This window comes from Vidua chalybeata, chromosome 3 (assembly GCF_026979565.1).
Source record: "Vidua chalybeata isolate OUT-0048 chromosome 3, bVidCha1 merged haplotype, whole genome shotgun sequence".
In the NCBI taxonomy this organism is placed as follows: domain Eukaryota; kingdom Metazoa; phylum Chordata; class Aves; order Passeriformes; family Viduidae; genus Vidua; species Vidua chalybeata.
Genome location: NC_071532.1, coordinates 111531279 through 111552284, shown reverse-complemented (window position 1 = coordinate 111552284; position 21006 = coordinate 111531279). Strand labels below are relative to the sequence as shown.

General features: G+C 47.3%; 1 protein-coding gene across 4 annotated transcripts in view; it reads left to right on the top strand.

Moving 5' to 3' along the window:
• Window positions 1-21006, top strand: part of EXTL3 (exostosin like glycosyltransferase 3) — a 131010-nt gene that overhangs the window by 75210 nt on the left and 34794 nt on the right. For 3 of the 4 annotated variants that reach the window (XM_053936994.1, XM_053936992.1, XM_053936993.1), the window contains one exon: window positions 8595-8690. The exons of the other annotated variant lie outside the window; for it this stretch is intronic. The gene's annotated coding sequence lies outside the window, so the exon portion shown is untranslated. The remainder of the gene's footprint in view (window positions 1-8594; window positions 8691-21006) is intronic. 4 annotated transcript variants of the gene reach the window in all.

The window sequence follows — 21006 nt, the reverse complement described above, 5'->3', positions numbered from 1 at the left end:
CTCTCTGTGTGTCCCTATATGAAAATACATCTGTATATACAGGTGAATGGTGGTGAAGAGGATAAAATATCCCTGCATATAAATGTGAAAGTGTTGAAGGATGGGGTTTGAGGCAACCTGGGATAGTGGAAAGTGTCTTTGCCTGTGGCAGGGGGTGGAACTGGGTGAGCTTTTGGGTCCCTTTCAACCCAAACCATTCTGTGATATATTAAAATGTGAGGCATCCCCTCATAAGCAGAAGCTGCCGGTCCTTGCCCATCTTCTGAGGCTCCTGTCCTTGTGGAAGGACAATGTTGGTGCTTTAAGAGCTTCATCCTGGGCCAAATTTGGGTTGAAACAGCTTCAGAAGATTTTAGAACACACAGTTGTACAAATTGTATTTCTGTAGGAATCCAGGCTGGAGGTGGGATGGTGCATTGGACAATTGGCTTGGAACCTCATAGGGGACAGTGGGGAAAAAAATCCCTTCTTTTTTTTTTTTGGTGGAGGTGGTGGTGACCTGCAAGAAAAAGAACTACGGTGAGGCAATACAGATTATTTTGGACCTGTCTTCCTGATACAGGAAATTTTTCCTGGCACAACGGCTGAGATGACCACACGTGTCCCCCATGCTCAGTTAACCCAGCAGGAATTAATGCAGGAGATGTTCCTGTGTAACAAACCAAACCAGCAAACAACCTGCTTTGGCTTCAAGATGGAGCCTGTGACAAAATGCAGCAGAGCTCTGGACTTCGCAGCCTTCTGATAAAGGTTTTGAACATTTTGAAGTCACAGAATTAAACATCACTGCTGGTGGCACCACCCCATCGTTCCTGTGGTGACAAAGGGCTGCAGGAGTTCCAGGTAGCAGGAGGAAAATGTGAGAGTCACTGAAGGATGATTTGTCTTATGTGCTGGGCAAACACTTAGATTTGCCAGTTTTTCAGGTTAGTTTTGTTTGATAGAGAGCAGATAAGCAGATTCATTTTTTAAGGACTGCTTCTTGTGCTTAATCAATTTTCTCTTGTCTGTAGTGAAAAGAAATTGAGTGTTAAATTTGTGCTTATAGGGAGGAGTGGTTTCTCCGTGAGCTGCTCTGAACAAATCCATCTTTGTGTGACCAGGCAGCATCGGAGCTGTCATGATGATGGTGTGAGCCACTGTCTCTGCTCTTTTTTCATCAGGATAGGAAATAAAAATCATGGAAAGGCTGTGATAAAGCTGTAAATGTGATCATGGGAGTTCTTAGGAGTAGCTGCGTCCTGGCCCTTGTGATTTTCATCAAGTACAGAGAACAAGAAAATCTGTGGAGTGCACAACACCAGTGGAGTAATAAATTGCTCCAAGAATATGAAAAATGACTTGGAGCAATCCAGATGATTTTTAAACTGGAGGATGGAGTGAGCAGAGTGGGCTGTGCCTGGGGCAGAGGGCCCAGCCCTCCAGGAACAGCTGCTGTGCAAAGGTACTTGTGGTTGGACTGAGCAGCCAAATCTGCTTCAGTTCCCCAAATAAGAAGTGTTTAATGCCATCTATGGACATGTGAGCTGGGAAATAGGAACAAAGGATGTTTTTATTCCAAAAACTGAATTTCTGAAAATACTGTTCAAGTAGCTTATTTAGCTCCGATATCCGTGTGTTAAAATAGATGTGGGAAAAGCTGGAGATCCTGCAGAAGGAGCAGCAGGGCAGCTTTTGGATCAGGGTGAAAATATCTAGAGTTGAACTTTTAAACTCTCCCACAGTGCTTATGGGTCAGGAGAGAGATCAAAACTTGAATCCCTTCTCTGGGGATAGGGTGGGGAGAAGCTGCTTGGAAGGTGACATTGAAAGGTAGACATGGGCTGGGGTTAATCACTGGAGCAAACTCCCAGGAAGAGATGGATTTGCTGCCTCTGAATTTATCTTTGGAGGTTGAACTTGCTTCACCTGTGGGAATGCTGAGATCCAGAGAGGGTCAGAGAGGGACACCAGTTTGGTGGCAGTGAGCAAAAGAAGTTTCCATTGCCTTTCTTGAAGACAAAGTCTCAAGGCACCTTTTCTGCTGTGAAAGCAAAATGCTATCATGGAACAGAGGGTGGCTTTGCACCATAAAATCCTGGAAGTTCTTCCTTGGATCAGTTCCTTTTGAGTTAATTTTGGCAGTGGGCTGGGAGCTCAGGGCAATTTTCTGGAAGGGGATTGTTGCCACTTCTATGTGTTCTTCCTGCTGGAGAAGGAAGAACTGTGCCAAGAGAGATTCTGATGTGCCCTCGAGTTACTCTTTGCAGCAGTTCATTTACCCCTGCTGAGCATCCCTGACTTAATGGTAATTCTCTGTGCCACTCAGCTGGTTTAAGGTGAAAAGGATTTGTAAAATCCCCAGCTGTTGGTTCAGGTGAGGAGGAACACGAAGAATTTGAAGGTCCAGTTTTTATTCCTGAAAGTCTTGAAGTGTGTGCAAAGTGATTTCTTTAATAAAGTTTTTCTGAGTTAGGTAAGGGAGGAAAAATCTCCTTCTTTCCTCTCAAAAGTAAATCCTAATCATGGACTCATTTAAGTTGGAAAAGTTCTCTAAGATTATTGAGTCCAGCTGCTCCCCCAGCACTGCCAAAGCCACCACTGATCCATGTCCCCAAGTGTCACATCCACACAGCATCTAAATCCCTCCAGGGATGGGGGCTCCACCACTGCCCTGGGCAGCCATGCCAGAGCTGGACAACTCTTTTGGGGAAGAAATTATTCCTAATACCCAACTGAAATATTGTCTTTTGTGTTGTTACTCCTTGTTGATAAATGTTAGGAGTAACACTTCACGGTAAATGTCCTGTTTTCCTTATCCACCCTCATTTCCACATTGGAAATCTCTGTGCATTCCTTCTTTTCCTATGCAAAGCCCTGTCTAGGTTTGCAGACTTGAGCTTGCTGAGGGAATTTAGGGATTTTTAAAGGGAATCTTTTTCCCTTTGGGCTTTCAGTGGTCACTTGGCTACCCAAAGGTCAAGGTCGAGAGTTGTGTCTGTCCTGCAAGAGGGCAAGAAAGGGGAATTCTGGCATCTGGGATGGGTGAATGGGAACACAGAGCTCTCAGTGGAGCATTTCCAGCATGAGTTACACCCTGCCTTGTGTGCTGGCAGGCTCTTGCTCAGCTGAAGGTAAATTATTAGCTTAAATCCCTTTCCCTTCTGGTGACTCAGCAGCTTTTAGGGCATCTCCAATCTGCCTAAATTTGGATCGTGAGTCTGAACCCAGCCCAGCAAAGTCTGTGAAGGTACAGGATAAAGAGAAGGCAGAAGAAACTTGGCAGGTTTGGACTTGACTCTTGGGGCCAGGGAGGATAATTTCCCAATTTGTTTCTGGGAAATCACTTGGTTTTGTTCAGGTTTATGGAAGAAACGAACAGTTTATCCTTCACCAGCCTGTTAAAATTCCTTTCTCACAGCAGGATCATAAAATCTTTGACTTTCTCTCTGCTTGCAACAACAGGTTTTAATTTCCCTGTTTGTGGGAAATAGGGGCTCTCTGGAGTTTTCTTGTGGGGATTTCTCCCCCTGTAGACCCCTCCTGTGTTATCCCACTCATAAAAACAGGATTCCCAAGCACTCCTTAATTTCCAGCTCTGCTTTACATGTTCTTTTCTGGAGGATTAATACGCTGGGTAACCTCTGTGCATAAACAATTCAGGAGCAAATTCTGGAGAGCAAATGCAGTTAATGGACCCTGATGGTTTTTTGGCCATTTTTATGGGACACGTTGCCTGAATTAGCCTGGGAACTTTTCTGCTCTTAAATATCAGAGTTTGATGTAATGTTTTGTGTTGTCCAAACATCTGCTGCTCTTTGGCATCTCCTTAATGGCACTTGGAGTGGGAGTGCCAGGAATGCTTTCCAGAGCTGTGGATCTGGGCTTGTGTTGCTCTGTCTCCATCATGTTGGCCTTCAACTCAGGTCGGAGCATCCCAGGAATGATTTCCTGGGCATATTTCTGTATTAGGTCGGCCTTAGTGCAGGAGAATGAGCTTAAATAATTTACTGAAGCCAAGTTTTAGATTGGCAGTGGCACCTCTGACAGTGGGAGAAATAATAGTGGTGCAGGCAGGTGAGGGAAAGAAAAAGCCAGCCTGGATAAGAGCCTTGAAAGAAGAGAAAATAGGGGAGCAAGTGGAGATAATTGTCAGGGAAGAGTGAGATGGAAGCAGATTGGGATGTTTTTGTGTCCAGGAGTAAAGGAAAAAGCTTTTTGGTGAACTCTGAGAGGATGAGCAGAGGAAGATGGACACATTTCTTTGGCTGGTGAAGAAATGAGGTCAGAAAAGAAAACTGAGAGCATTAAATATCCCAAGATGCCATTTAGTGCCGTGTGTTTCCTCCTGGCCTTCCCAGCCCCCATGAACAGGGATTGCTCCAGGCCACCTGGGGCTGCAAATTCTCCATCCCTGTTTCCTGCAGGGCAGGAGGAGATCTGTGTACATATCTGAGAGGCTGGGTTTAATTTCCAGGAGGATGTAGGTCTTGTTTACATTGGAGCAGCGAGCAGGAGAGGCCAGGAAGAGACCATGTGTGTAAGAGCAGGGCTGGATTCCCTGTGGAGCAGAGGAGCCTTCCTGGGCATCTCTTCACAGCTGCTCTCTGCATCAGGCATCGGGGAAAAAAAAAAAAGGCAATTTAAATGTTCTTTATAAAAGATAACAACAGCAAAGTTCTGTTTCAAAGGATGGAAGGCTCTTTATCAACTAAATTCATCCCATCACGTAGATTCCTGTGATCTCCAGAGACCTTTAGGAGCTGCAGCTCACCACATCAAAGGAGTGTCCGTGGGGCTTGGAGTACAAACATGGAATATTCAGGTGCCATAGGGGCTCTGAGTCCGTGCCCAGGGAGCAGATATGCCCTTGCTAAGACACCATCTGACAGCCTCCCCCTTCCAGACAACTCTGCATCAAAGGTGACCTGAAAAACTTTTTTTTAATACATTAAAACATGTCCCAGACTCAAAAATGCCAAAGTCTGGGTTTAAGAAGTTTCCCTCTGCTTAAAAGATGATTGTTTGCAAAGTAAGTTTTACTTGTCCTCACAGATTTTAAGCTCTGGGAACCAGGGACCTCTCCTGGCACAATGTCTGCATGTGCTGAAGGGGGACATGGAGGGACCCACAGCAGGGGACAGTTGAGAATGATCCAGTACTTGTGGGGCATCATCTGATATTCTGCTGGCTTCCCACTGCCAGAGGGCAGGGCTGGATGGGATTTTGGGAAGAAATTCTTGGCTGTGAGGGTGGGGAGGCCCTGGCACAGGTTTCCCAGAGAAGCTGTGGCTGCCCCTGGATCTTTGGAATCTCTGCCCCTGGATCCCTGGAAGTGTCCAAGGCCAGGTTGGATGGGATGGGGATGAGGATTTCTCTCCTCTGCCCGTGGCACAGAGTGACCGGGGTCCTGCAGTGTCCCCTCCGTGCTGAGTCAGGACCAATGCAGGTGACCCCATGGCCCTGTGAGCCCTTCCAGGATTGTCAGCCTTGGCTCTCCCTCTCTGCAAACACCCCAAGAGCTCCATCCCAAGAGCTCCACCCCAAGAGCTGCAGCCCCAAGAGGGATAGGGTGACCCACGTGTGTTTCATGGCCTGCTGTGTGTGGGTAGGAGATGGGGACCTCAGGAAAGCTCAGCGCCCTGGGGAGCAATGGGGACACCAGGCTCAGTCACACCATTGTCTGCTGCCCAAAGCCCTGCAGTGCTTTCACCAGGAATGGCCCTTGCTCCTTCCACCCTCCCACAAAGCAACATTTCCCTCTTTTCCCTGATGGGATCTGGAATGGAGTCCTGTGCCAGGCGAGCAGCCAGCAGATGTCTCAGCAGCAGAATGTTCCTCCTCCCCTCCAGCCCTGCAGTGTCCAGGGCAGCTGGATGGGGATGAAAACCAACATCTCCCACCAGCCTGGGGTGGTGAGGCTGGTCCTCAAGTTCAAGGAATTAACTTTCGTTTTGATCATCCGTAGGGAAGAGTCCAGCAGAACCCTGGGGTGCTGCTGGGACAGGTGCCTGCTGGCTCAGGAATCTTCCAAAACACTTCTCCTCTGGCCAGCACTCTTGGAGGTTTTCCTGGATTGGGTCTGTGCCAGCCTTGTTGTGCTCCTGGCCCCAGCTTGTCACCTGCCTTGCTGGGTCCCAGCAGATGTGACAGAGCACTGCTGGCTCCCGATGGTGGGGAGAGTCACGACATGTTTCTGTGTGTTCCTGTGGTTTGGCAGAGCTGCAGAAATCAGCATTTCCCCCTGTTTTATTGTTTTATGGATCCCCCTCCCCTTGTGCCAAGTGGAAATAACATTTCAGAATGTTCCTGTCGCTTTGAGGGGACAATTTTGTGGCATTCAGGAGTTGCTGAGTCTTGAACAGCTTCTGCTGGTCCAGCCAGTTCTTTGAAAGTTGGAGGTTTTGGATACTTTTTTTTGTGCTCAAATAGCAGCTTGCGAGGGGCCAGAAGCTGTTGTGACAGTGCCTCTAAAATCCTTAAGCTGCTTGAATCACTCCAAGGAGCCAGGCAATAAAAGAGCTGGAATAAAATGTATCCCACAATGTCCTTCACTTCTGCTGACAGCTGCAGTTTAAATTACTGGTGCAACCTTTTAGCATAGCTGGCTTGTAAAAACTAATAAAATATAAAATGAAGTTGGAACAGCGACTTGCCACCTCTTCTCTGGTGGAGGGTAGGGAGAAATCACCCTTTTTTTTGGGGGGGTGAGCCTCTGATGGGGTGCTGTTATTGCTTTAATGACAGTGATCAGAATAAAACATTAATATATGCTGGAATTTTTACATCATATTAATTATATAGTATTTATTAGACAAGGGCCTTCACGTTAATCACAACATTTCTTCTAGGCATTTCTTCTATGAAGAGTCTGATGTTTTCCAGAGTTTACATTAAAATTAGGCTTTTTAAAAAAACTCTTACGCTCTCTACTAGTGGAAGGTGTCCCTGCCTGTGGCAGGGGTTTGAAATGAGATGGTATTTGAGGTTCCTTCTGACCCAAACAATTCTGTGACTCTCAGGAGAGTGGTTTGTTTGGCTGATGGATTTGGGCATCCCATTGCCAGATGCTCTGATTCCTTGCCCCAAGTGGCCAGAGTTTCAGGGACTCAAAATAATCGGTGGCTTTGAAGAAAAAAAAAAGGCAGATTTTTATTTGGTAAACCGTCAGCATTCCAAGCTTGCCATAAAACGTCTCCAAACCTGGGAGAGGCAGTGAGGGCTGTGCAGATGCTGGGCTCGTGCAGCGTGGGTGAGGTTTGAAGTGGGTATTTCACAGGTCACGATGAGATGAAACCCTCAGCTGTGGCTGTTGAGTAACATCTTCACTCGTGATTTCTGGAGAGCTCTGGGAGGAACTTTGCAATCAGGGAAGGAAGGAGGGGTAGAAGGGTCCTGGCTGTTCTTGTTTCTGCAAACATTTTGTAGCGTCTGCTGATGGAACGGTGCCAGGACCTGCAGCTTGCCAGGAGAGACCAGCTCCCATCACGATGTGTTTCCTTCTTTGTATCCCGAAGATGTGGGCACTCAGGAAGTGTTTTGCCAGCTGAAGTGAAAGGGATGGAAGGGAATGGAAGCAGCCTTTATAAGCAGCACCAGCCTCCAAGGACCAGCCCTGACTCCCTGCCGGGAGCTGGGACTGGGGAGAGGCTGTGAGTATGGAACACATTAGTGAGAGTCAGGGTGGGGAGAGGGAGGTTGAGATGCTCTGCTGTCCCAGAGGCTGTGTGGGAGGATGAAGGCAGGATGTAGATGATCCTTTTTGTTTTAAAACAAAGGGAAGTGCCACTGACGGGGCCCTCGATGGATAATCCTGGAGCCTTGGGCTTTTCTTAACAAAAGGTATTTTATTTTTCTTTTAATTTTTTAATCTATTTGTCTGCAGAGATCAGATGGGTTGTTTGCAGCAGAGGCGTGGCTGAGAGAGGATTTGAGCTAGGGAAAAAAATGGATGAAGAATTGGTGGGAATTGCTGGGCTTGAGGTTGGACTTGGTGGGTGGAACTCGTGGTGTGTAATGGAACAGGTCAGGCTGGATGGCTTGCAATGATCCTCTTGGACCTTGGCACTTATGGAACAATGGAGATAATTACTTTATTTAATATTTTTGTGGGAAATGATCAAAGGGATGTAACCTGAGAGCTGTCAATTACCAGGTGTTGTACAAGAAGAATTTTGTGTGAAGTGAGCTGAGAGAGTTGAGAATGCCTGGAAGCAGGCTCAGAACTGATGGAGCAGGGAGCTGATGATCCACATCTGATCTCTTACAGATTTGCAATATCCCTTCTCCAGGTGGTCTCATTTGTGCCTGATTCCCCATTCAGCCTCCCTTACTCCCCAGCAGCCCAAATTGTCAAACTTGTGGGAGCTTCCAGGCTTAAGACCACATCATAAATCACAGAATCTCAGAATGGTTTGGGAGGGAAGGGACCTTAAAGCTCATCTTGTTCCACTCCCTGCCATGGGCAGGGCCACCTTCCACTCCCCCAGGTTGTCAATCCCTGTTTGGAGAGGTCCAGAAGGAATGTTTGTGTCAGAGTGCCTCTCTTGCATGATGCCATGCATAACTTATTTCTTGAGTCCATGTGGTTTTGTCTGTGTTTTTCTGTTAAACAGGAGGGAAACCCTTGAGATCAGCACTGGGAGAAAGAAGAGAGGTGGCGAAGGAGTCGATGTGGGACAGGTCTGAGCCAAGGAGCTGAGGGACAACAGGTAAAGCACAAAGGAGCTCTGCAGTGTCAGGCTGCCCTATGCCTGGGGTTAAGTTACTTCTTCCCTTGCTGGATTTTAACATAATTTACCAAAACATCTCACACCCTTCTAACAACACTCTCCTCCTCCCCATAGTCCAGTTGAAATAATGTTGAGATGAGAAAAGCTTGTAAAAATAGGGCAGGACCAGCACAGTGTCATCCCCAGAGCTTTAATCAAGCTCCTTACATATTTTTTGGCCATCAGCTCTTTCATTTAATCATCCATTAATTGCTGAAAGTTTTAGCCAAATTCATTTGGCAGAAGTGCAGGCAAAGAAGCAAAAGAATATTTCACAATATTCTGGTTTCAGCAGTTTTCAATTCTGATTTTAAAAGCAGTGTTGAATGTCACTAATGGTCTGAGCTCAGTGTCTGGGTGCCTCGGGATCCAAATCCCTGCACATAGCTCAGGGGGAAGTTGGGCTCTGAACCTTTTTCTTCTTTAACATCATTCTCTGGGCAGATTCTTGTCCCCAGACTCTTTGTAATTGAGGTGTGAGGATTAGTCCATGGGTGCTGATCACAGCTCTTGTGGGGGTGTGTGGCTGTCTGGGAGCCTTCCAATCTCACTGCAGAGGCTGGAATTGCTGCCAGCAGCACATTTCTTCTTCTCCAGTTTTCTTCTGACTCCTGTAAGGAAGCCAGAGGATGAGATTTTGTGCCCTGTGCTGAGCTCCTTCAGGCAAACTCAGGCTCTGGAGTATTGTCAAAACTGCTGATGAGTTTGGGCTCCAGCAAAGGTGTCAGGAGTGAAGCAAAGGAGTCACTCCTGCATGCTCCAGGGAATGGCATTTCCTGGCACAGGGACACAAGGACACCACGGGGCAGTAGCATCCTGCACAAAGCTGCTCTGTCAGCCCAAGTTTTGGAGAGGAAGCAGCACGTGGATCGTGACTGGGAGCCACCAGAGTTACTCAAGTCGGAATCTGGCTGCTAAATCTGATTCCTTCTCTCAGGAAAACGTGGATGAGCTGTGATGGGCTGTGGTTCAGCACAAGGCACATGAGGTGCTCTCAAGGTCCCTTCTGGCCATGAACTCTGCTCCTCTGTGAAGAGATCACAGCTGCAGCTCCAATGACACATGGCCAGTTCAAGCCCCTGTTTTGCCTCCCTGTCAGAGGATTTCTCCGGGAGCGCCGTGTCCTTGTGAGCCGTGCTTGGAGCATCTGCTCTGAATATTCTTGGGCTGAACTGCTTCCAGCAGGCTTAGCAACTGTGCCTGTGATTTCCTGCAGGAAATCCAACCATGCAGGGTGGTGTTTAGCTTATGGGACTGTGACTACCAAACCATCATGGCATTCTTAAGTTGATTTTTTAAATTATTTTTTTGAAACCTGTTAGCTGTCTCCCCACCCCCAACCCATATTTGTGCATCTATGGAGTTTTTCTTCCTGCCTTGTTCAAGTGAAAGAGTAAATCCTTTTTGATTTATTCCTGAGCAGCCCTCGAGCTCAGCTCCTGTGAGAGCATGCTGACTTGGAGTTCAAAAGATCTCACGTCTTTGAGGCCAGGCTGTGGTCTTCCATCTTGCCTCAGAGTTAAACTGAAAGAGAAAATTCCTTTTCTTCTTAAAAAGAAAATCACAGTGCTGTGTAAGGGAATCAGACTTACCTGGAGCAGCAGAGAATGCCAGCATGCAGAATTCCAGGTTAAAATCTGGTTGTTTAGCGAGGCTTTATTTTCAAGCACTGAGCACGTTGTTTAGGAAGTGTTTTATGGAGATAAATACTCCTTTAAAAGCAGTGCTGTTGCCTGGCTGGGATCCAGCCTGTGATCCTACATTAAAGCATTTTTTGGGTGTTTAAACCACTACATTACCACGGTGGCTAGAAATGGTAGTTCTTATCCCTGACTTCCTGCAGATCTGCAGGGTTAGATGACATTTCAGGAAGAAATTCTTTACTGTAAGAGTGGTGGTGAGGCCCTGGAATAGAATTCCCAGGAAGCTCTGGCTGCCTCTGGATCCCTGGAAGTGTCCAAGGCCAGGTTGGACAGGGTTTGGAGCACCCTTGGATGGTGGAAGGCGTCCCTGCCCATGGCAGGGGTGGAATGGGACAATCTTTAAAGTCCTTTCCAGCCCAAATCATTCCCTGATTCAATGAGGTGCAGACATATCTGGCATATATATGTGTGTGTATGATTTATATACATATATAGAGCAAAACAAACCTGTAAAAACTATTTATATCCTATTTCACTTCCACAGGGCCTTGCTTAGTCCAGATTTATGCAGCTGTGGCTGCAGCTGTGAGCTTGGAAGGGCAGAGGCAATGGATGGAAGACTTCTAATAACTGTAGGGACCCTGCTTTTAAAATCCTTGCTCTGAGCAAGGTGACCTTGGCTCTGACTTGGGAAACCAGCCCTGCAGGGGGAAGGAGATGCTGATCATGGAGCAGAGGCTTGGCCAGACAGCAACAGAAGAGAAAGCACAGGTTGGGCTGGTGGAGTTTTCAGCACACGTGAGATTGTCAGGCTTGCAGTTAAAACTATGGGTACTCTCCCAAATTTGAATTTACACCTGGCAGTGGTGTATCTCTCTGTTTTTTAAAAAGTTCCAATCCTGGTATGGCATGCTGGGGAGAGAACCAGCTTTTTAACCTGCCTCCAAGCAGCACGAAGGACTGGCAGCATAAGTGACAGCTCAGGTAGCCCTCCCAGGTGTGAGGGAAATCTCACATGGTGTTTTGCCAGCCCTTCTCAGCAGAACTCTTCCAGAAATCCTTTCTTTCAAAATTTTTGGGCCTGTGGAGAATGCAGGGGAACACCTTGGTGCTTTACCCTCCTTCCAGGAAAAAAGGTGTAGAAAGTTGAAATTGCAGTAATTCTCCAGCACGTGTGGCTACAGTAAGGCCACACAGCTCAGGTGGCAGTAACAGGTAACAGACTGGCTCTTCTGCTGGTCTGTCCCCACTCTTCCTGCTCTTTCTTCAGCAGAGAAAACCCACATCCCAACCTTCTCCTCTGTTCTGAGCCAGCAATAAAGTAGGAATATGTTTTTTTTCCCCCAAATCTAATTTGAAACATGATGACTGGACCGTTCTTAAACAACTTCCAACTTAACAATAAAGAAGCTTCACAGAGTGCTTGGCAGGAGCCTCTGTACATAATTTAGATCATAATCAGATGCATTAACACATTTTATATGGATCTCATGGGGGCCAGGAAGACGGGGTGTGCTGGGTAATTTCTTTCCAGATTTCTTTACCTGATTGTTTATTACTCTCGGGGACTTCATTTGTGGTCCAAATGTCACCAGCAGAATCCTGCTGCTTCATGTGCCTGCATTCAGAGTAGCTGCTAGCGAGGCTTCAAATTCCTTAATTGCTGTGTTCTCCTCAGTCTTTGCATCCGTGGTTGTGGTTGTCGAAGTGAGGATGGGGAGGGAGAGAGGGAAGGGGAACAAAAGCAAGGACCCAAATCCTGCAAATTGCTGAGCTTCCCCTGTGCCTGGAGCTCCATGGGAGGGAAGGTGCTGAGAGTGCTCCGTGTTTCCCACTGAGTACAATCAGAAGCTGCTGCTGGAGAGCTGCATGGGGGAAACACTTCCTCTCCCTCCCTTTCCCTTTGAGATGTTCAACAGCAGCAGCTCTTATTTTATAAATCTCCTGAAAGCTTTTCCACACTCAGAGAAGAGAAATGATCGTGTGTCTCTTGCTTTGCTTGATTGTTTTGCCATGAATCCACCCATGCCCATCCTTGTGAAATCTGTCCTTTGACAGAAAAATCTGTTGCTGCTTTGAAAAGTGATATTTTGGATGTCTTTCTGCTCTGCTGGCTCGTATTGTCCCCACAAAAGGCGGGCAGGGAAGTTCCCTGTCACTTCAACATCTCCTTTTTACATGCTGGAGTAATAACCCTCCCCAGGTTCGTGGGATTTATTTGTTACTGAATGCCATGGAGTAGTGTAAAACTGGGATTTTTTAAACCCAGGCTCTGCTTCCAGATGGGAGCACAGCTCAGGTTTGGGACACGAGGGGCTGCTCAGCTCAGGTTTGGGACATGAGGGGCTGCTCTGGTCACTCACTTGTCCAGTCTGGAGCCAGCCAGTGGTGGCCTCAGCCAGCTGCCATTGATCCAAGTGTTGGCACAACCAGGAATTAAACCTCCAAGGTGGCCTGGGTGTTTGGGCAGGTGAGAAAGCTCAAGAACATGAAAATAGCTGGCTTACACCCCTGAATTTGGGCCAGAGAACAGGCCCAAAACGGGACCACAGCAGCCCATACCAAAACCACAAAAGCTCCTTCCTCCCCTTTTAATCAGTGCCTGATAATGGTACTGAAAACCACCCCAGGCCGGAGGAGAAACACGGATTTGTTTGCCTCTTTTTTTCCCCTCTTTAATAATTGTTTATCAACATCAGGTGATGATGCAACAGCATCCCAGATTAGCTGAGCTTGTAAAGTGGCTTTTACTACAGAGCATAATGATGATGGAGAAGTGAGTATCCTTAAAAATCGGAGTTGATGGGGTTGCTGAAGTTCCATTTCGTGTACTGAGTGAATCCCTGTGTCTCACCCTGTAACTCCAGTGCCTTGTGCTGTTGAAATGTCCACAGGGAGAGGGGAGAGGGTGAAGAGCTGAGCCACCTGGGGCCTCTCCCACAAACTCCTGCCTTTCCCTGGGTTTTCCAGCTAAGTGCTGAGGAATGGCGCTACTTGCAGGGTATTCTCCCTCAAGACATAAAAGTTAAGGTGGTTTTGCTCTCCTGAACAAACCCTTTTACCTCCATCTCATGATTCAAAATTGGCAGGAGAGCGTCAGAGGAGCCCGATCCAGGCTCTGAAGGGTTCATGTGAGCAGGGCAGGCAGGAGTACACAAGAGGGAGAAAATATCCCCAGTCCCTTTGCTATTTATAGCCATGTCACAAGCAGTTTCCTTGCTCCCAGTGCCCAAGTTCCCAGCTGGGATTGATGAATTCTCCCTAGGTCAGTGGCACACACAGTTTGGACAAGCTTGGCTGGCTTCTAGGTCCAGCCAGCAGAACTGCTGCTGAGCAGGAGGAATGAGGAATTCAGGTTCTCTTTAGGGAATATACTCTTGCTACTTTAAACTGACAGGGCAGAGTTAGACTGGATTTTAGGAAGAAATTCTTTACTCAGAAGGTGGGGAGGCCCTGGCACAGGGTGCCCAGAGAAGCTGTGGCTGCCCCTGGATCCCTGGAAGTGTCCAAGGCCAGGTCGGACAGGGCTTGGAGCAACCTGGGATAGTGGAAGGTGTCCCTGCCCATGGCAGGAAGTGGGACTGGATGATTTTTAAGGTCCCTTCTAACCCAAACCTTTCTGTAATTCTGTGATTCTGTATGGGGAATGCTCTTTAAATAGCACAAGGAAGGGAACAGACATAAATAAGGCACAATGGGAAAGATGAAACAACTCTTCTGGTGCTTGGGAATGGGAATAAAGTGCATTTTTCTGTGTCAGGCAGAAGGATTGCTGCCGGTTGTGAACATGTGTGGTTGCCCTCCTCTGGTTGGAAATAGAACAGCCTCCCAAGACTGGAGACGTTTTTGGGGGCAGGATTGTTATGTTTCTTTAGAGTGACTTTGAAAAGAGTCAGGATCATTTTAGATGCTGGGAGTTAATCAGTGCAAGGTCTCACCCTTCATCTGCAAAGCCACCCTGGGCAAGGAGCGCCTTCTGAGCTGCTGGAGGAGGACAAGTTGTGCAGAGCCAAGGGATGAACCAAAGCAAGAACGTGTCACTAAACATGGACAAACTCTGCAGAGGTGGGTGCAGGGCTTGGAGAGGCTGCAGAACACAGCTTGCTGCAAGATGTGGCTCTGAGGAATCTGTCACCGAGGCCTGGTGACCCCACAGCCCTGTCACACCTCAGAGCAGGCAGCTGACCCCTGCCTGCTGCTCTGCTCAGTGGAGCTAGCTTGAGTTATGCATCGGGCTGAGAATTATGTGACAGATTTAATTAGCAAATAATTTGCTGACCCTCAGTTTTATGAAAATAGTCTGAAAGTGAGTTTATCAGCAGTTAGCTGTTCCAGCAGAGAAGCAGAGGCTTAGAGGATTTAAGGGAGCTGCATCCAGCACTGGTGATTTCCACTCGAGTGTGCTAGACCGTGTCCTTGAAGGCTGCTGATACTAAGCCAGGTAATCCTGGTCAGCAAAAAAACTGACTTGTGCTTTGGGATTTTTTTTTTTTTTCCCCATCTGGATCAGGACCAGCAAAGTCAGGGAGATTGCTGTGTGCCTTGCAAGAGTGTCTTAAAGGTGAAACCTTTGCTCTGCATTTGGAGCCATTTCAAAATGTGAATCCTAGGAAGTATAGATTTTGTCTTCCATGGATTTTGGCAAGACAGTTGTTGGAGCAGCCAAAAGGGAAATGAACCTGAGAGGAGCTTTTGACTTTGGTGAAACTCAATAGTTACTTTCCAGTAACAGGGAGGTGTTCAAAAAAAGCCAAACCTAGTGACTTCTGCAATTCAGACAGCATCTAATCCATGCTTTTTTCCTCCCACTACAGCACCCAGACAGGATCCAGGGGGGGATGTGCACACCTTGTGTATCTCCCTGCATGCTGCATACATGGAAGGATTTGGGGAAATGATTGTGTAGTGGTTGAGCAGAGAGCTGGTCCTTAAAAGGCTGTCCCTTAAATGTCTTTTAATGCCAGCCCAACCCATTTAATCTCACAGTGTTGTTCTCATGAATGTTTTATCACCTCCTACAAGTATTAAGCCCTACAAATCCACTAAAACGTGTTGAATTTTAGTGTGAAAGTGGTGAAAGTGTCTTAACTGAAGAGATGTATTCCTGTGTCCAGAGGTAAATGTTGGAGAGAGGGAAGCACAGTGTGCTGGGAGGCTCCTCGCTGCCACCAGCTCATACATCCAATGAAAAGCTTACTAAGAGTTATTTTTATTATCCATTACAGCCTTATCTAGTTCAGATGTCTCCAGGAAAGGCTTCCACCTTCTCTCTGGCATTTCTGTGAGTTGTAGAACAAACAAGTTTGGAAGGGATCTTTGGAAGTCTCTAATTCAGTGTCCTGCTTATGGAAAGGTAGATGAGATTGCTCGAAGCTTTGTCCAGTTCAGGTTTGACTGTGCTGGGCTGGAGGGTCCACCAGCTCTCCAGGCTCCTGTTCCAGTCATTGGTTTTCCTACTGAATATCCACACAGGAGGCTACATCAGAAACCTTGGTGCTGTCAAGGTGATTAACATCTGCCAAGGATGGTTTCAGAAGGCAAATCAATGAGGCTCAGTTTGCCCACAGCACATCTTCTTACCCTTCGTGGCCACGGGAATGGATTCCGGGAGGATTTGCTCCATCCGTCCCTGCCCACAGACTTCAGCTGGCAGCAAGGTGTTGCTGTCCTCTTTATTCCAGGTACAAACCCTCTGCAGGGTGAGTTTGTGCTGTCAAAGTTAATACTCAGAACGTGAGTGCAGGTAACCTTGGCTTCCTCTTGACTTGGCTGCTCACGAGCTTTCATTGCCTTCTCTAACAAAGCCTTCACAATTGCTTAGAGACACTTAAAAGTTGTTAATGTTTAAATAAAGGGATTAATTTCTGGCCTCCTGCTGCTAAACTTATACCTTGGAATTTTGAGGAAGTGCCTTTTCCCCCGCGAGGTGCGAATGGGCTCGGCAGAGCGGCTCCCTTTGATCAGCTAAATGGACTGGAACTCGTGGTGAGGAGCCACTGAACTCCCCAGCATCGATCTGCACTTGCCAGGCAATGGAAACTATTAAAATGGCTCCATAAAGAGTAAATACACAGGGATCTTAGGGCCTGGATATAGGCAGGTGCCTCAGGAACGCCTGTCCTTTAAACCTCTTCCTGCTGTTGATTTTATTGATGATTGAATTGGTATTTTAACATTTCTGTGCCTTCGTTTCCCCACCTGTAAATGACTTGTGCCTTCCCTTTGGGTTACTGAGCTTGGCTGACACATATAAAAATTGTCAAGGTAGGGTGCCAAGCTCACACAAACTATTTTATTTTTAGTGTCTTTTGAAATCTTGGACTTTCTGTTCTCCCTTTTATCCGTCTCTTTCTTTTTAATCACACCAAATGGAAATAAATTCAATCACAGCTGGTGCTGGAGAAGAATCATTAAACCCATCCAGCTGGCTGTCTCGGGGCCAGAGCGGGATTGTTCCCTACGCTGCATTTCCAAAGTGTTTTATCTCCTTTAGTCCTGTGTTTGTGGAGTGATGAGCTCCTTTCACTTCTGTCGGCTCCCGTCATCGATCCGAATGGGAAGGGCTATTTTTAGGTGGCTGTAAGTAAATGGACATCAGGCACCATGGAAAGGGGACTGAGTTATTTTTGGAAACCATCAGCAGCCGTTCTGGCAGGTCCTGCTGTGTGATTTGTCTTCAGCTGGGCTGTCTCAGGTTGTGGTATGGGTTCCCAAGGTTGTGAGCCCGGTTTCTTGGGTGTGATCTGCACTCTGAATGTGGAATTAGCAGCTGCTGGAGATGGTGTTGATGGCATCAGTTCCTGGGATTTAATTCCCCCTAGGCCAGCTTCGATGGGGCCGTGAGCAACCTGATCCTAGGGAGTGGCATCCCCACTGGAAGGAGACGAGCCTTAAGGTTTTTTTCAAACCCAAACCAGTGTGGGATTCTGGGATTCTAAACCAGCCTGGAGGGGAGGGATGCAGGTGGTGGTTGAGCTGGAGATTTTGGGGCACAAGATGAGGTTGGCTTAGGGGCAATGTGGGAAATGCACCTGGAGTGGAGCCAAGCATGGAGATGATCTCACAGTCAGAGCCCTCAATGAATGTGCAGACTTGGCATCTGCTGGTGGCCACATGGCAGATTTTGGGGTGCTCTTGGGAGTTTGGGATTGTTCTGCTTCAGTGGATTGCAGAAGGGTGATGTTTTCTTGGTTTTGCTTAGTCCTTTTCATAAAGAATTTTGTCATGGTTTAGGGTGGGCTTCTCAGCACTGGATTGTGAGTTGGACTCAGTGATCTCAGAGGGCTTTTCCAGCCTTAATGATTCTGTGATTCCATGATTCCATCAGCAATTTGGGACAGCTGTGCCACAGTTTATGTGTGGAGCTGGTGCTGCTTGGAGCCACTGGGCTCTCCAGTGACTTGTCTGTGAATGTGCAAGTTGGAATCTGGGAGCAATGGCCAAATCAACGCCATCGCTGTGGAGAACTCGGAAAGCCCGAGCAGAAAACCTCCTGTGGGGGATTTAGCTGCACATTATCTTCTCTCTCTGCCTCAGCAAAGACCCAAATCTAATTTCAAAGGTCAGAACATGCTCTCACCTGGGTGTTCCCAGCCTTTTATAGAGTGGTTGAAGGGCATTTCCTAAAATTAGCTGCTGCAGGGGAAAGCTGATACTGGCTCCACATCAGACCCTTTCCAAAGCTCTGGATGATCATTTACTTGATTACTTCTATTGAAGCTCATGGGTAAAAGGTAGAAAATGGAAGAAGACCAGAACCTGATGCTGCTTCTTAACAAATCATGTGGGTTTTGGGGCAGAATTCCTCTTCTTGGTTGTTTTTGGAGGTGTTTTTTTGTTTTCCTGACACTTTTCCAGGCAGGCCAGTGGCCTGCCTTTAGAATCAGAATTATTTTTGTTTTCCTCAAACTTCCTGGTGATCCAAACATGCTGGGGAGCTCTGGGAAGGGGAACATGTGACTCTGAAGGAGGCTGAAATGGTAAAGCACAGTCAGATCTGCTAAGCAACAGCATTGACACGTTTAAATAAATCTGCTGTTGACTAATATAGAGTGACATATTGAGAGCAATTAAAAAAAAAAAAAAAAGGAAACTAGGCACAAATTTGGGAAATGAGTGGAATGGGAACAGAACAAAGATGTTAGAGAGGACGCTGGATAAAAGAGAGGGAGGGCTGCTCCACAAAAGGAGTGTTCTGGAGAACCAGGGTGTCCGTCAGGAAGGGGGAGACAATAGCAGAAGTGCAGATTTGTGCTGGAATTATCCCTTGGCAGTAGGATTTCTGCTTCCCTGCCAACTCTGCTGGCTGCCAGGATTGAAAAGATTTGTACTGCCTGGTGCAGAGAGGAGCATGTGATGGGATGTCAGGCAGCTTGGAGGAGGTAAGGTGGCACTTCTTGTGCCCATGGTGGCTTTGGGACTGTTGTTCCTTTGGATCTGCTGTGATTTGGGTGTGAGCCCTGTCATTCCCATCCCTGTGGATGTGTGTAATGCTGGAGAAGGGAGCAGGGACTGAATTAGGAGGGGTTGGGTTTGAAGCTGGTGAAAGGAAATCCCTTAAAATCACAGAATGGTTTGGATAGGAAGGAACCTTAAAGCTCATCCCACTCCACCCCTCTGCCATAGGCAGGGACACTTCCCACTATCCCAGGCTGCTCCAAGCCCCGTCTAGCCTGGCCCTGGACACTTCCAGGGATCCAGGGGCAGCCACAGCTTCTCTGGGCAACTTGCAGAGCTCATCTGTGGAAGCTGCTGCTGCAGGAAGCTGTGAAACTGAGTGCTTGGTGTGTTTTTCCTCCCCCCCCCCTTTTGTTTTTTTAACAATTCAGACTCTGTACTATTGAGAATGTCTGTGATTGATTGCTTTAAAAAAAAAAAAAAGGTATTTTGGTGGACAGCTGTTGTTCTTCAAGGACTCCTACAACTCCTATTTGTTAATGGTTCGGGGGAAATTGTCCTAAATAAGCTGTTCCATGACTGTGATTTATGGTTATTTTACACCAAAGCAGCTGGAAATGAGGAGTGAGGGGCTGAAGTGAATGGATCATTGGCTTGATCTAATACAGCCATCCTAGTGCTTCCTTAATATATTTTTTTTTTGATTCTCTACAGAGGCCAAATTGAGTTGTGAATTTTGTGCCCATCTTAATGACTTTGTTCCAGGCCGATGGCTTCGTGTCCATCCCTGTGGCACGTTCACAATGGAGCTGTGTTTGCCAGCAGCTTTCCCAGCCTCTGGGAATGGCTCCCCTTTTCCTGGCTGGCCAGCAAGGTGTTTACTCTGGCCACCATCAGCCTTTGTGCAGTGGGTGGCAATAGAAAACTCACACACTGTCCAGCCTGGGATGGTGTGAGGCTGAAAGGGACAGAGCTCTGCTGTCCCTCAGGGAAATTTTGTACAATCAGAACCATTCGTGCCTCCAGCCACTGCGATGAGAATGAGATGGCAGCGCTTGAGAGGCTGGGGCTGGCTCTTCTGTCCAAAATAACTGCTGTGAATGGCCAGAAGAGGCGTTTGTGGATTGCTCATCCATTAGCACCTCTCACCATCTATTTTCCAAACAGTCCCTGAAGTGAGCTGGAACCAGTTCCGTGAGTTGGAACCAGTCTGATCTTTGGGATGATGGCTGGGAGACAGCAGCTTGTGTTGGAAGCAGTTCCTTCATCTGCATGAGCCTTGTGCTGGCACTGTGGCCCGATTTTCGAGCTGCTCCGAGGACATTTGGCCCCTCTTCCCTCCAAAAATAGCTGCTGTGTGTCGGAGATTCCTGCCTGGAGGATTTGGGAGCCAAAGGAGCTCCAGCCTTCCCAAATGTGCCCTCTCTGCTGACGTTTGGGTTCCCTCCACCCTGTGCTGTGGGCAGGCAGGAGGGGTTGCATGGTGAGGGTTATTTGGGTGCTCTCTGGAGTGCAGGGTGGATCCACAATATCCATGGTTCCTCTGGGAATTGCCCCTGCTGGCCATGGAATCACATTTGTGATGTGAACTATTCAAAGCCCTACAAACAAGCTCTGTCCTGAAAATCCTACTGCCAGTCCAGGGGAGCTGTTAAACCATTAACTCTGCAAAAACTTGGCTGTTTTGAGGTGCTCAGTGACAGCACCAGTCTCACCACTCATGGCTCAAAGCCACAAGGTATTAATTGGCTTTCATGTTCGATACCAGTTAATAAAAAAATTCCTTAAAAAGACACATTGCTTAGCATTAGATGCTCTTTAATGTTGTCAGAGGGTTCTAATAAAACAGGGTTTTGGCACCTGCTCTTACCTGGTAGTCTTCCACTAACTGTTGAATCCATCAGCTGTTTGTACTCAGATTTGAGTGACGAAGCTCACCAAAGCAGTAACTCTGTATAAATGCTCTGGAAACAGGGAACTGAGGCTCTTTATGGGGTACTGGAGAGCCCCATGGAAAACTGAAGGCAGCAAACAGTAAGAATTCAGCTTCATTTGTGCTGCTGTTCCCAGAACTCATGGGGGCACGTTGGCGTCACAGATATTTTTCTCCAAGTACCATGCTGAGCATTGCAGGGCCATAGCATAGCACTTGACTAAATAATCATTCCAGCTCTTTCTCCAGCTAATAGGACACCATTAAGTTTGGGAGAGCATCT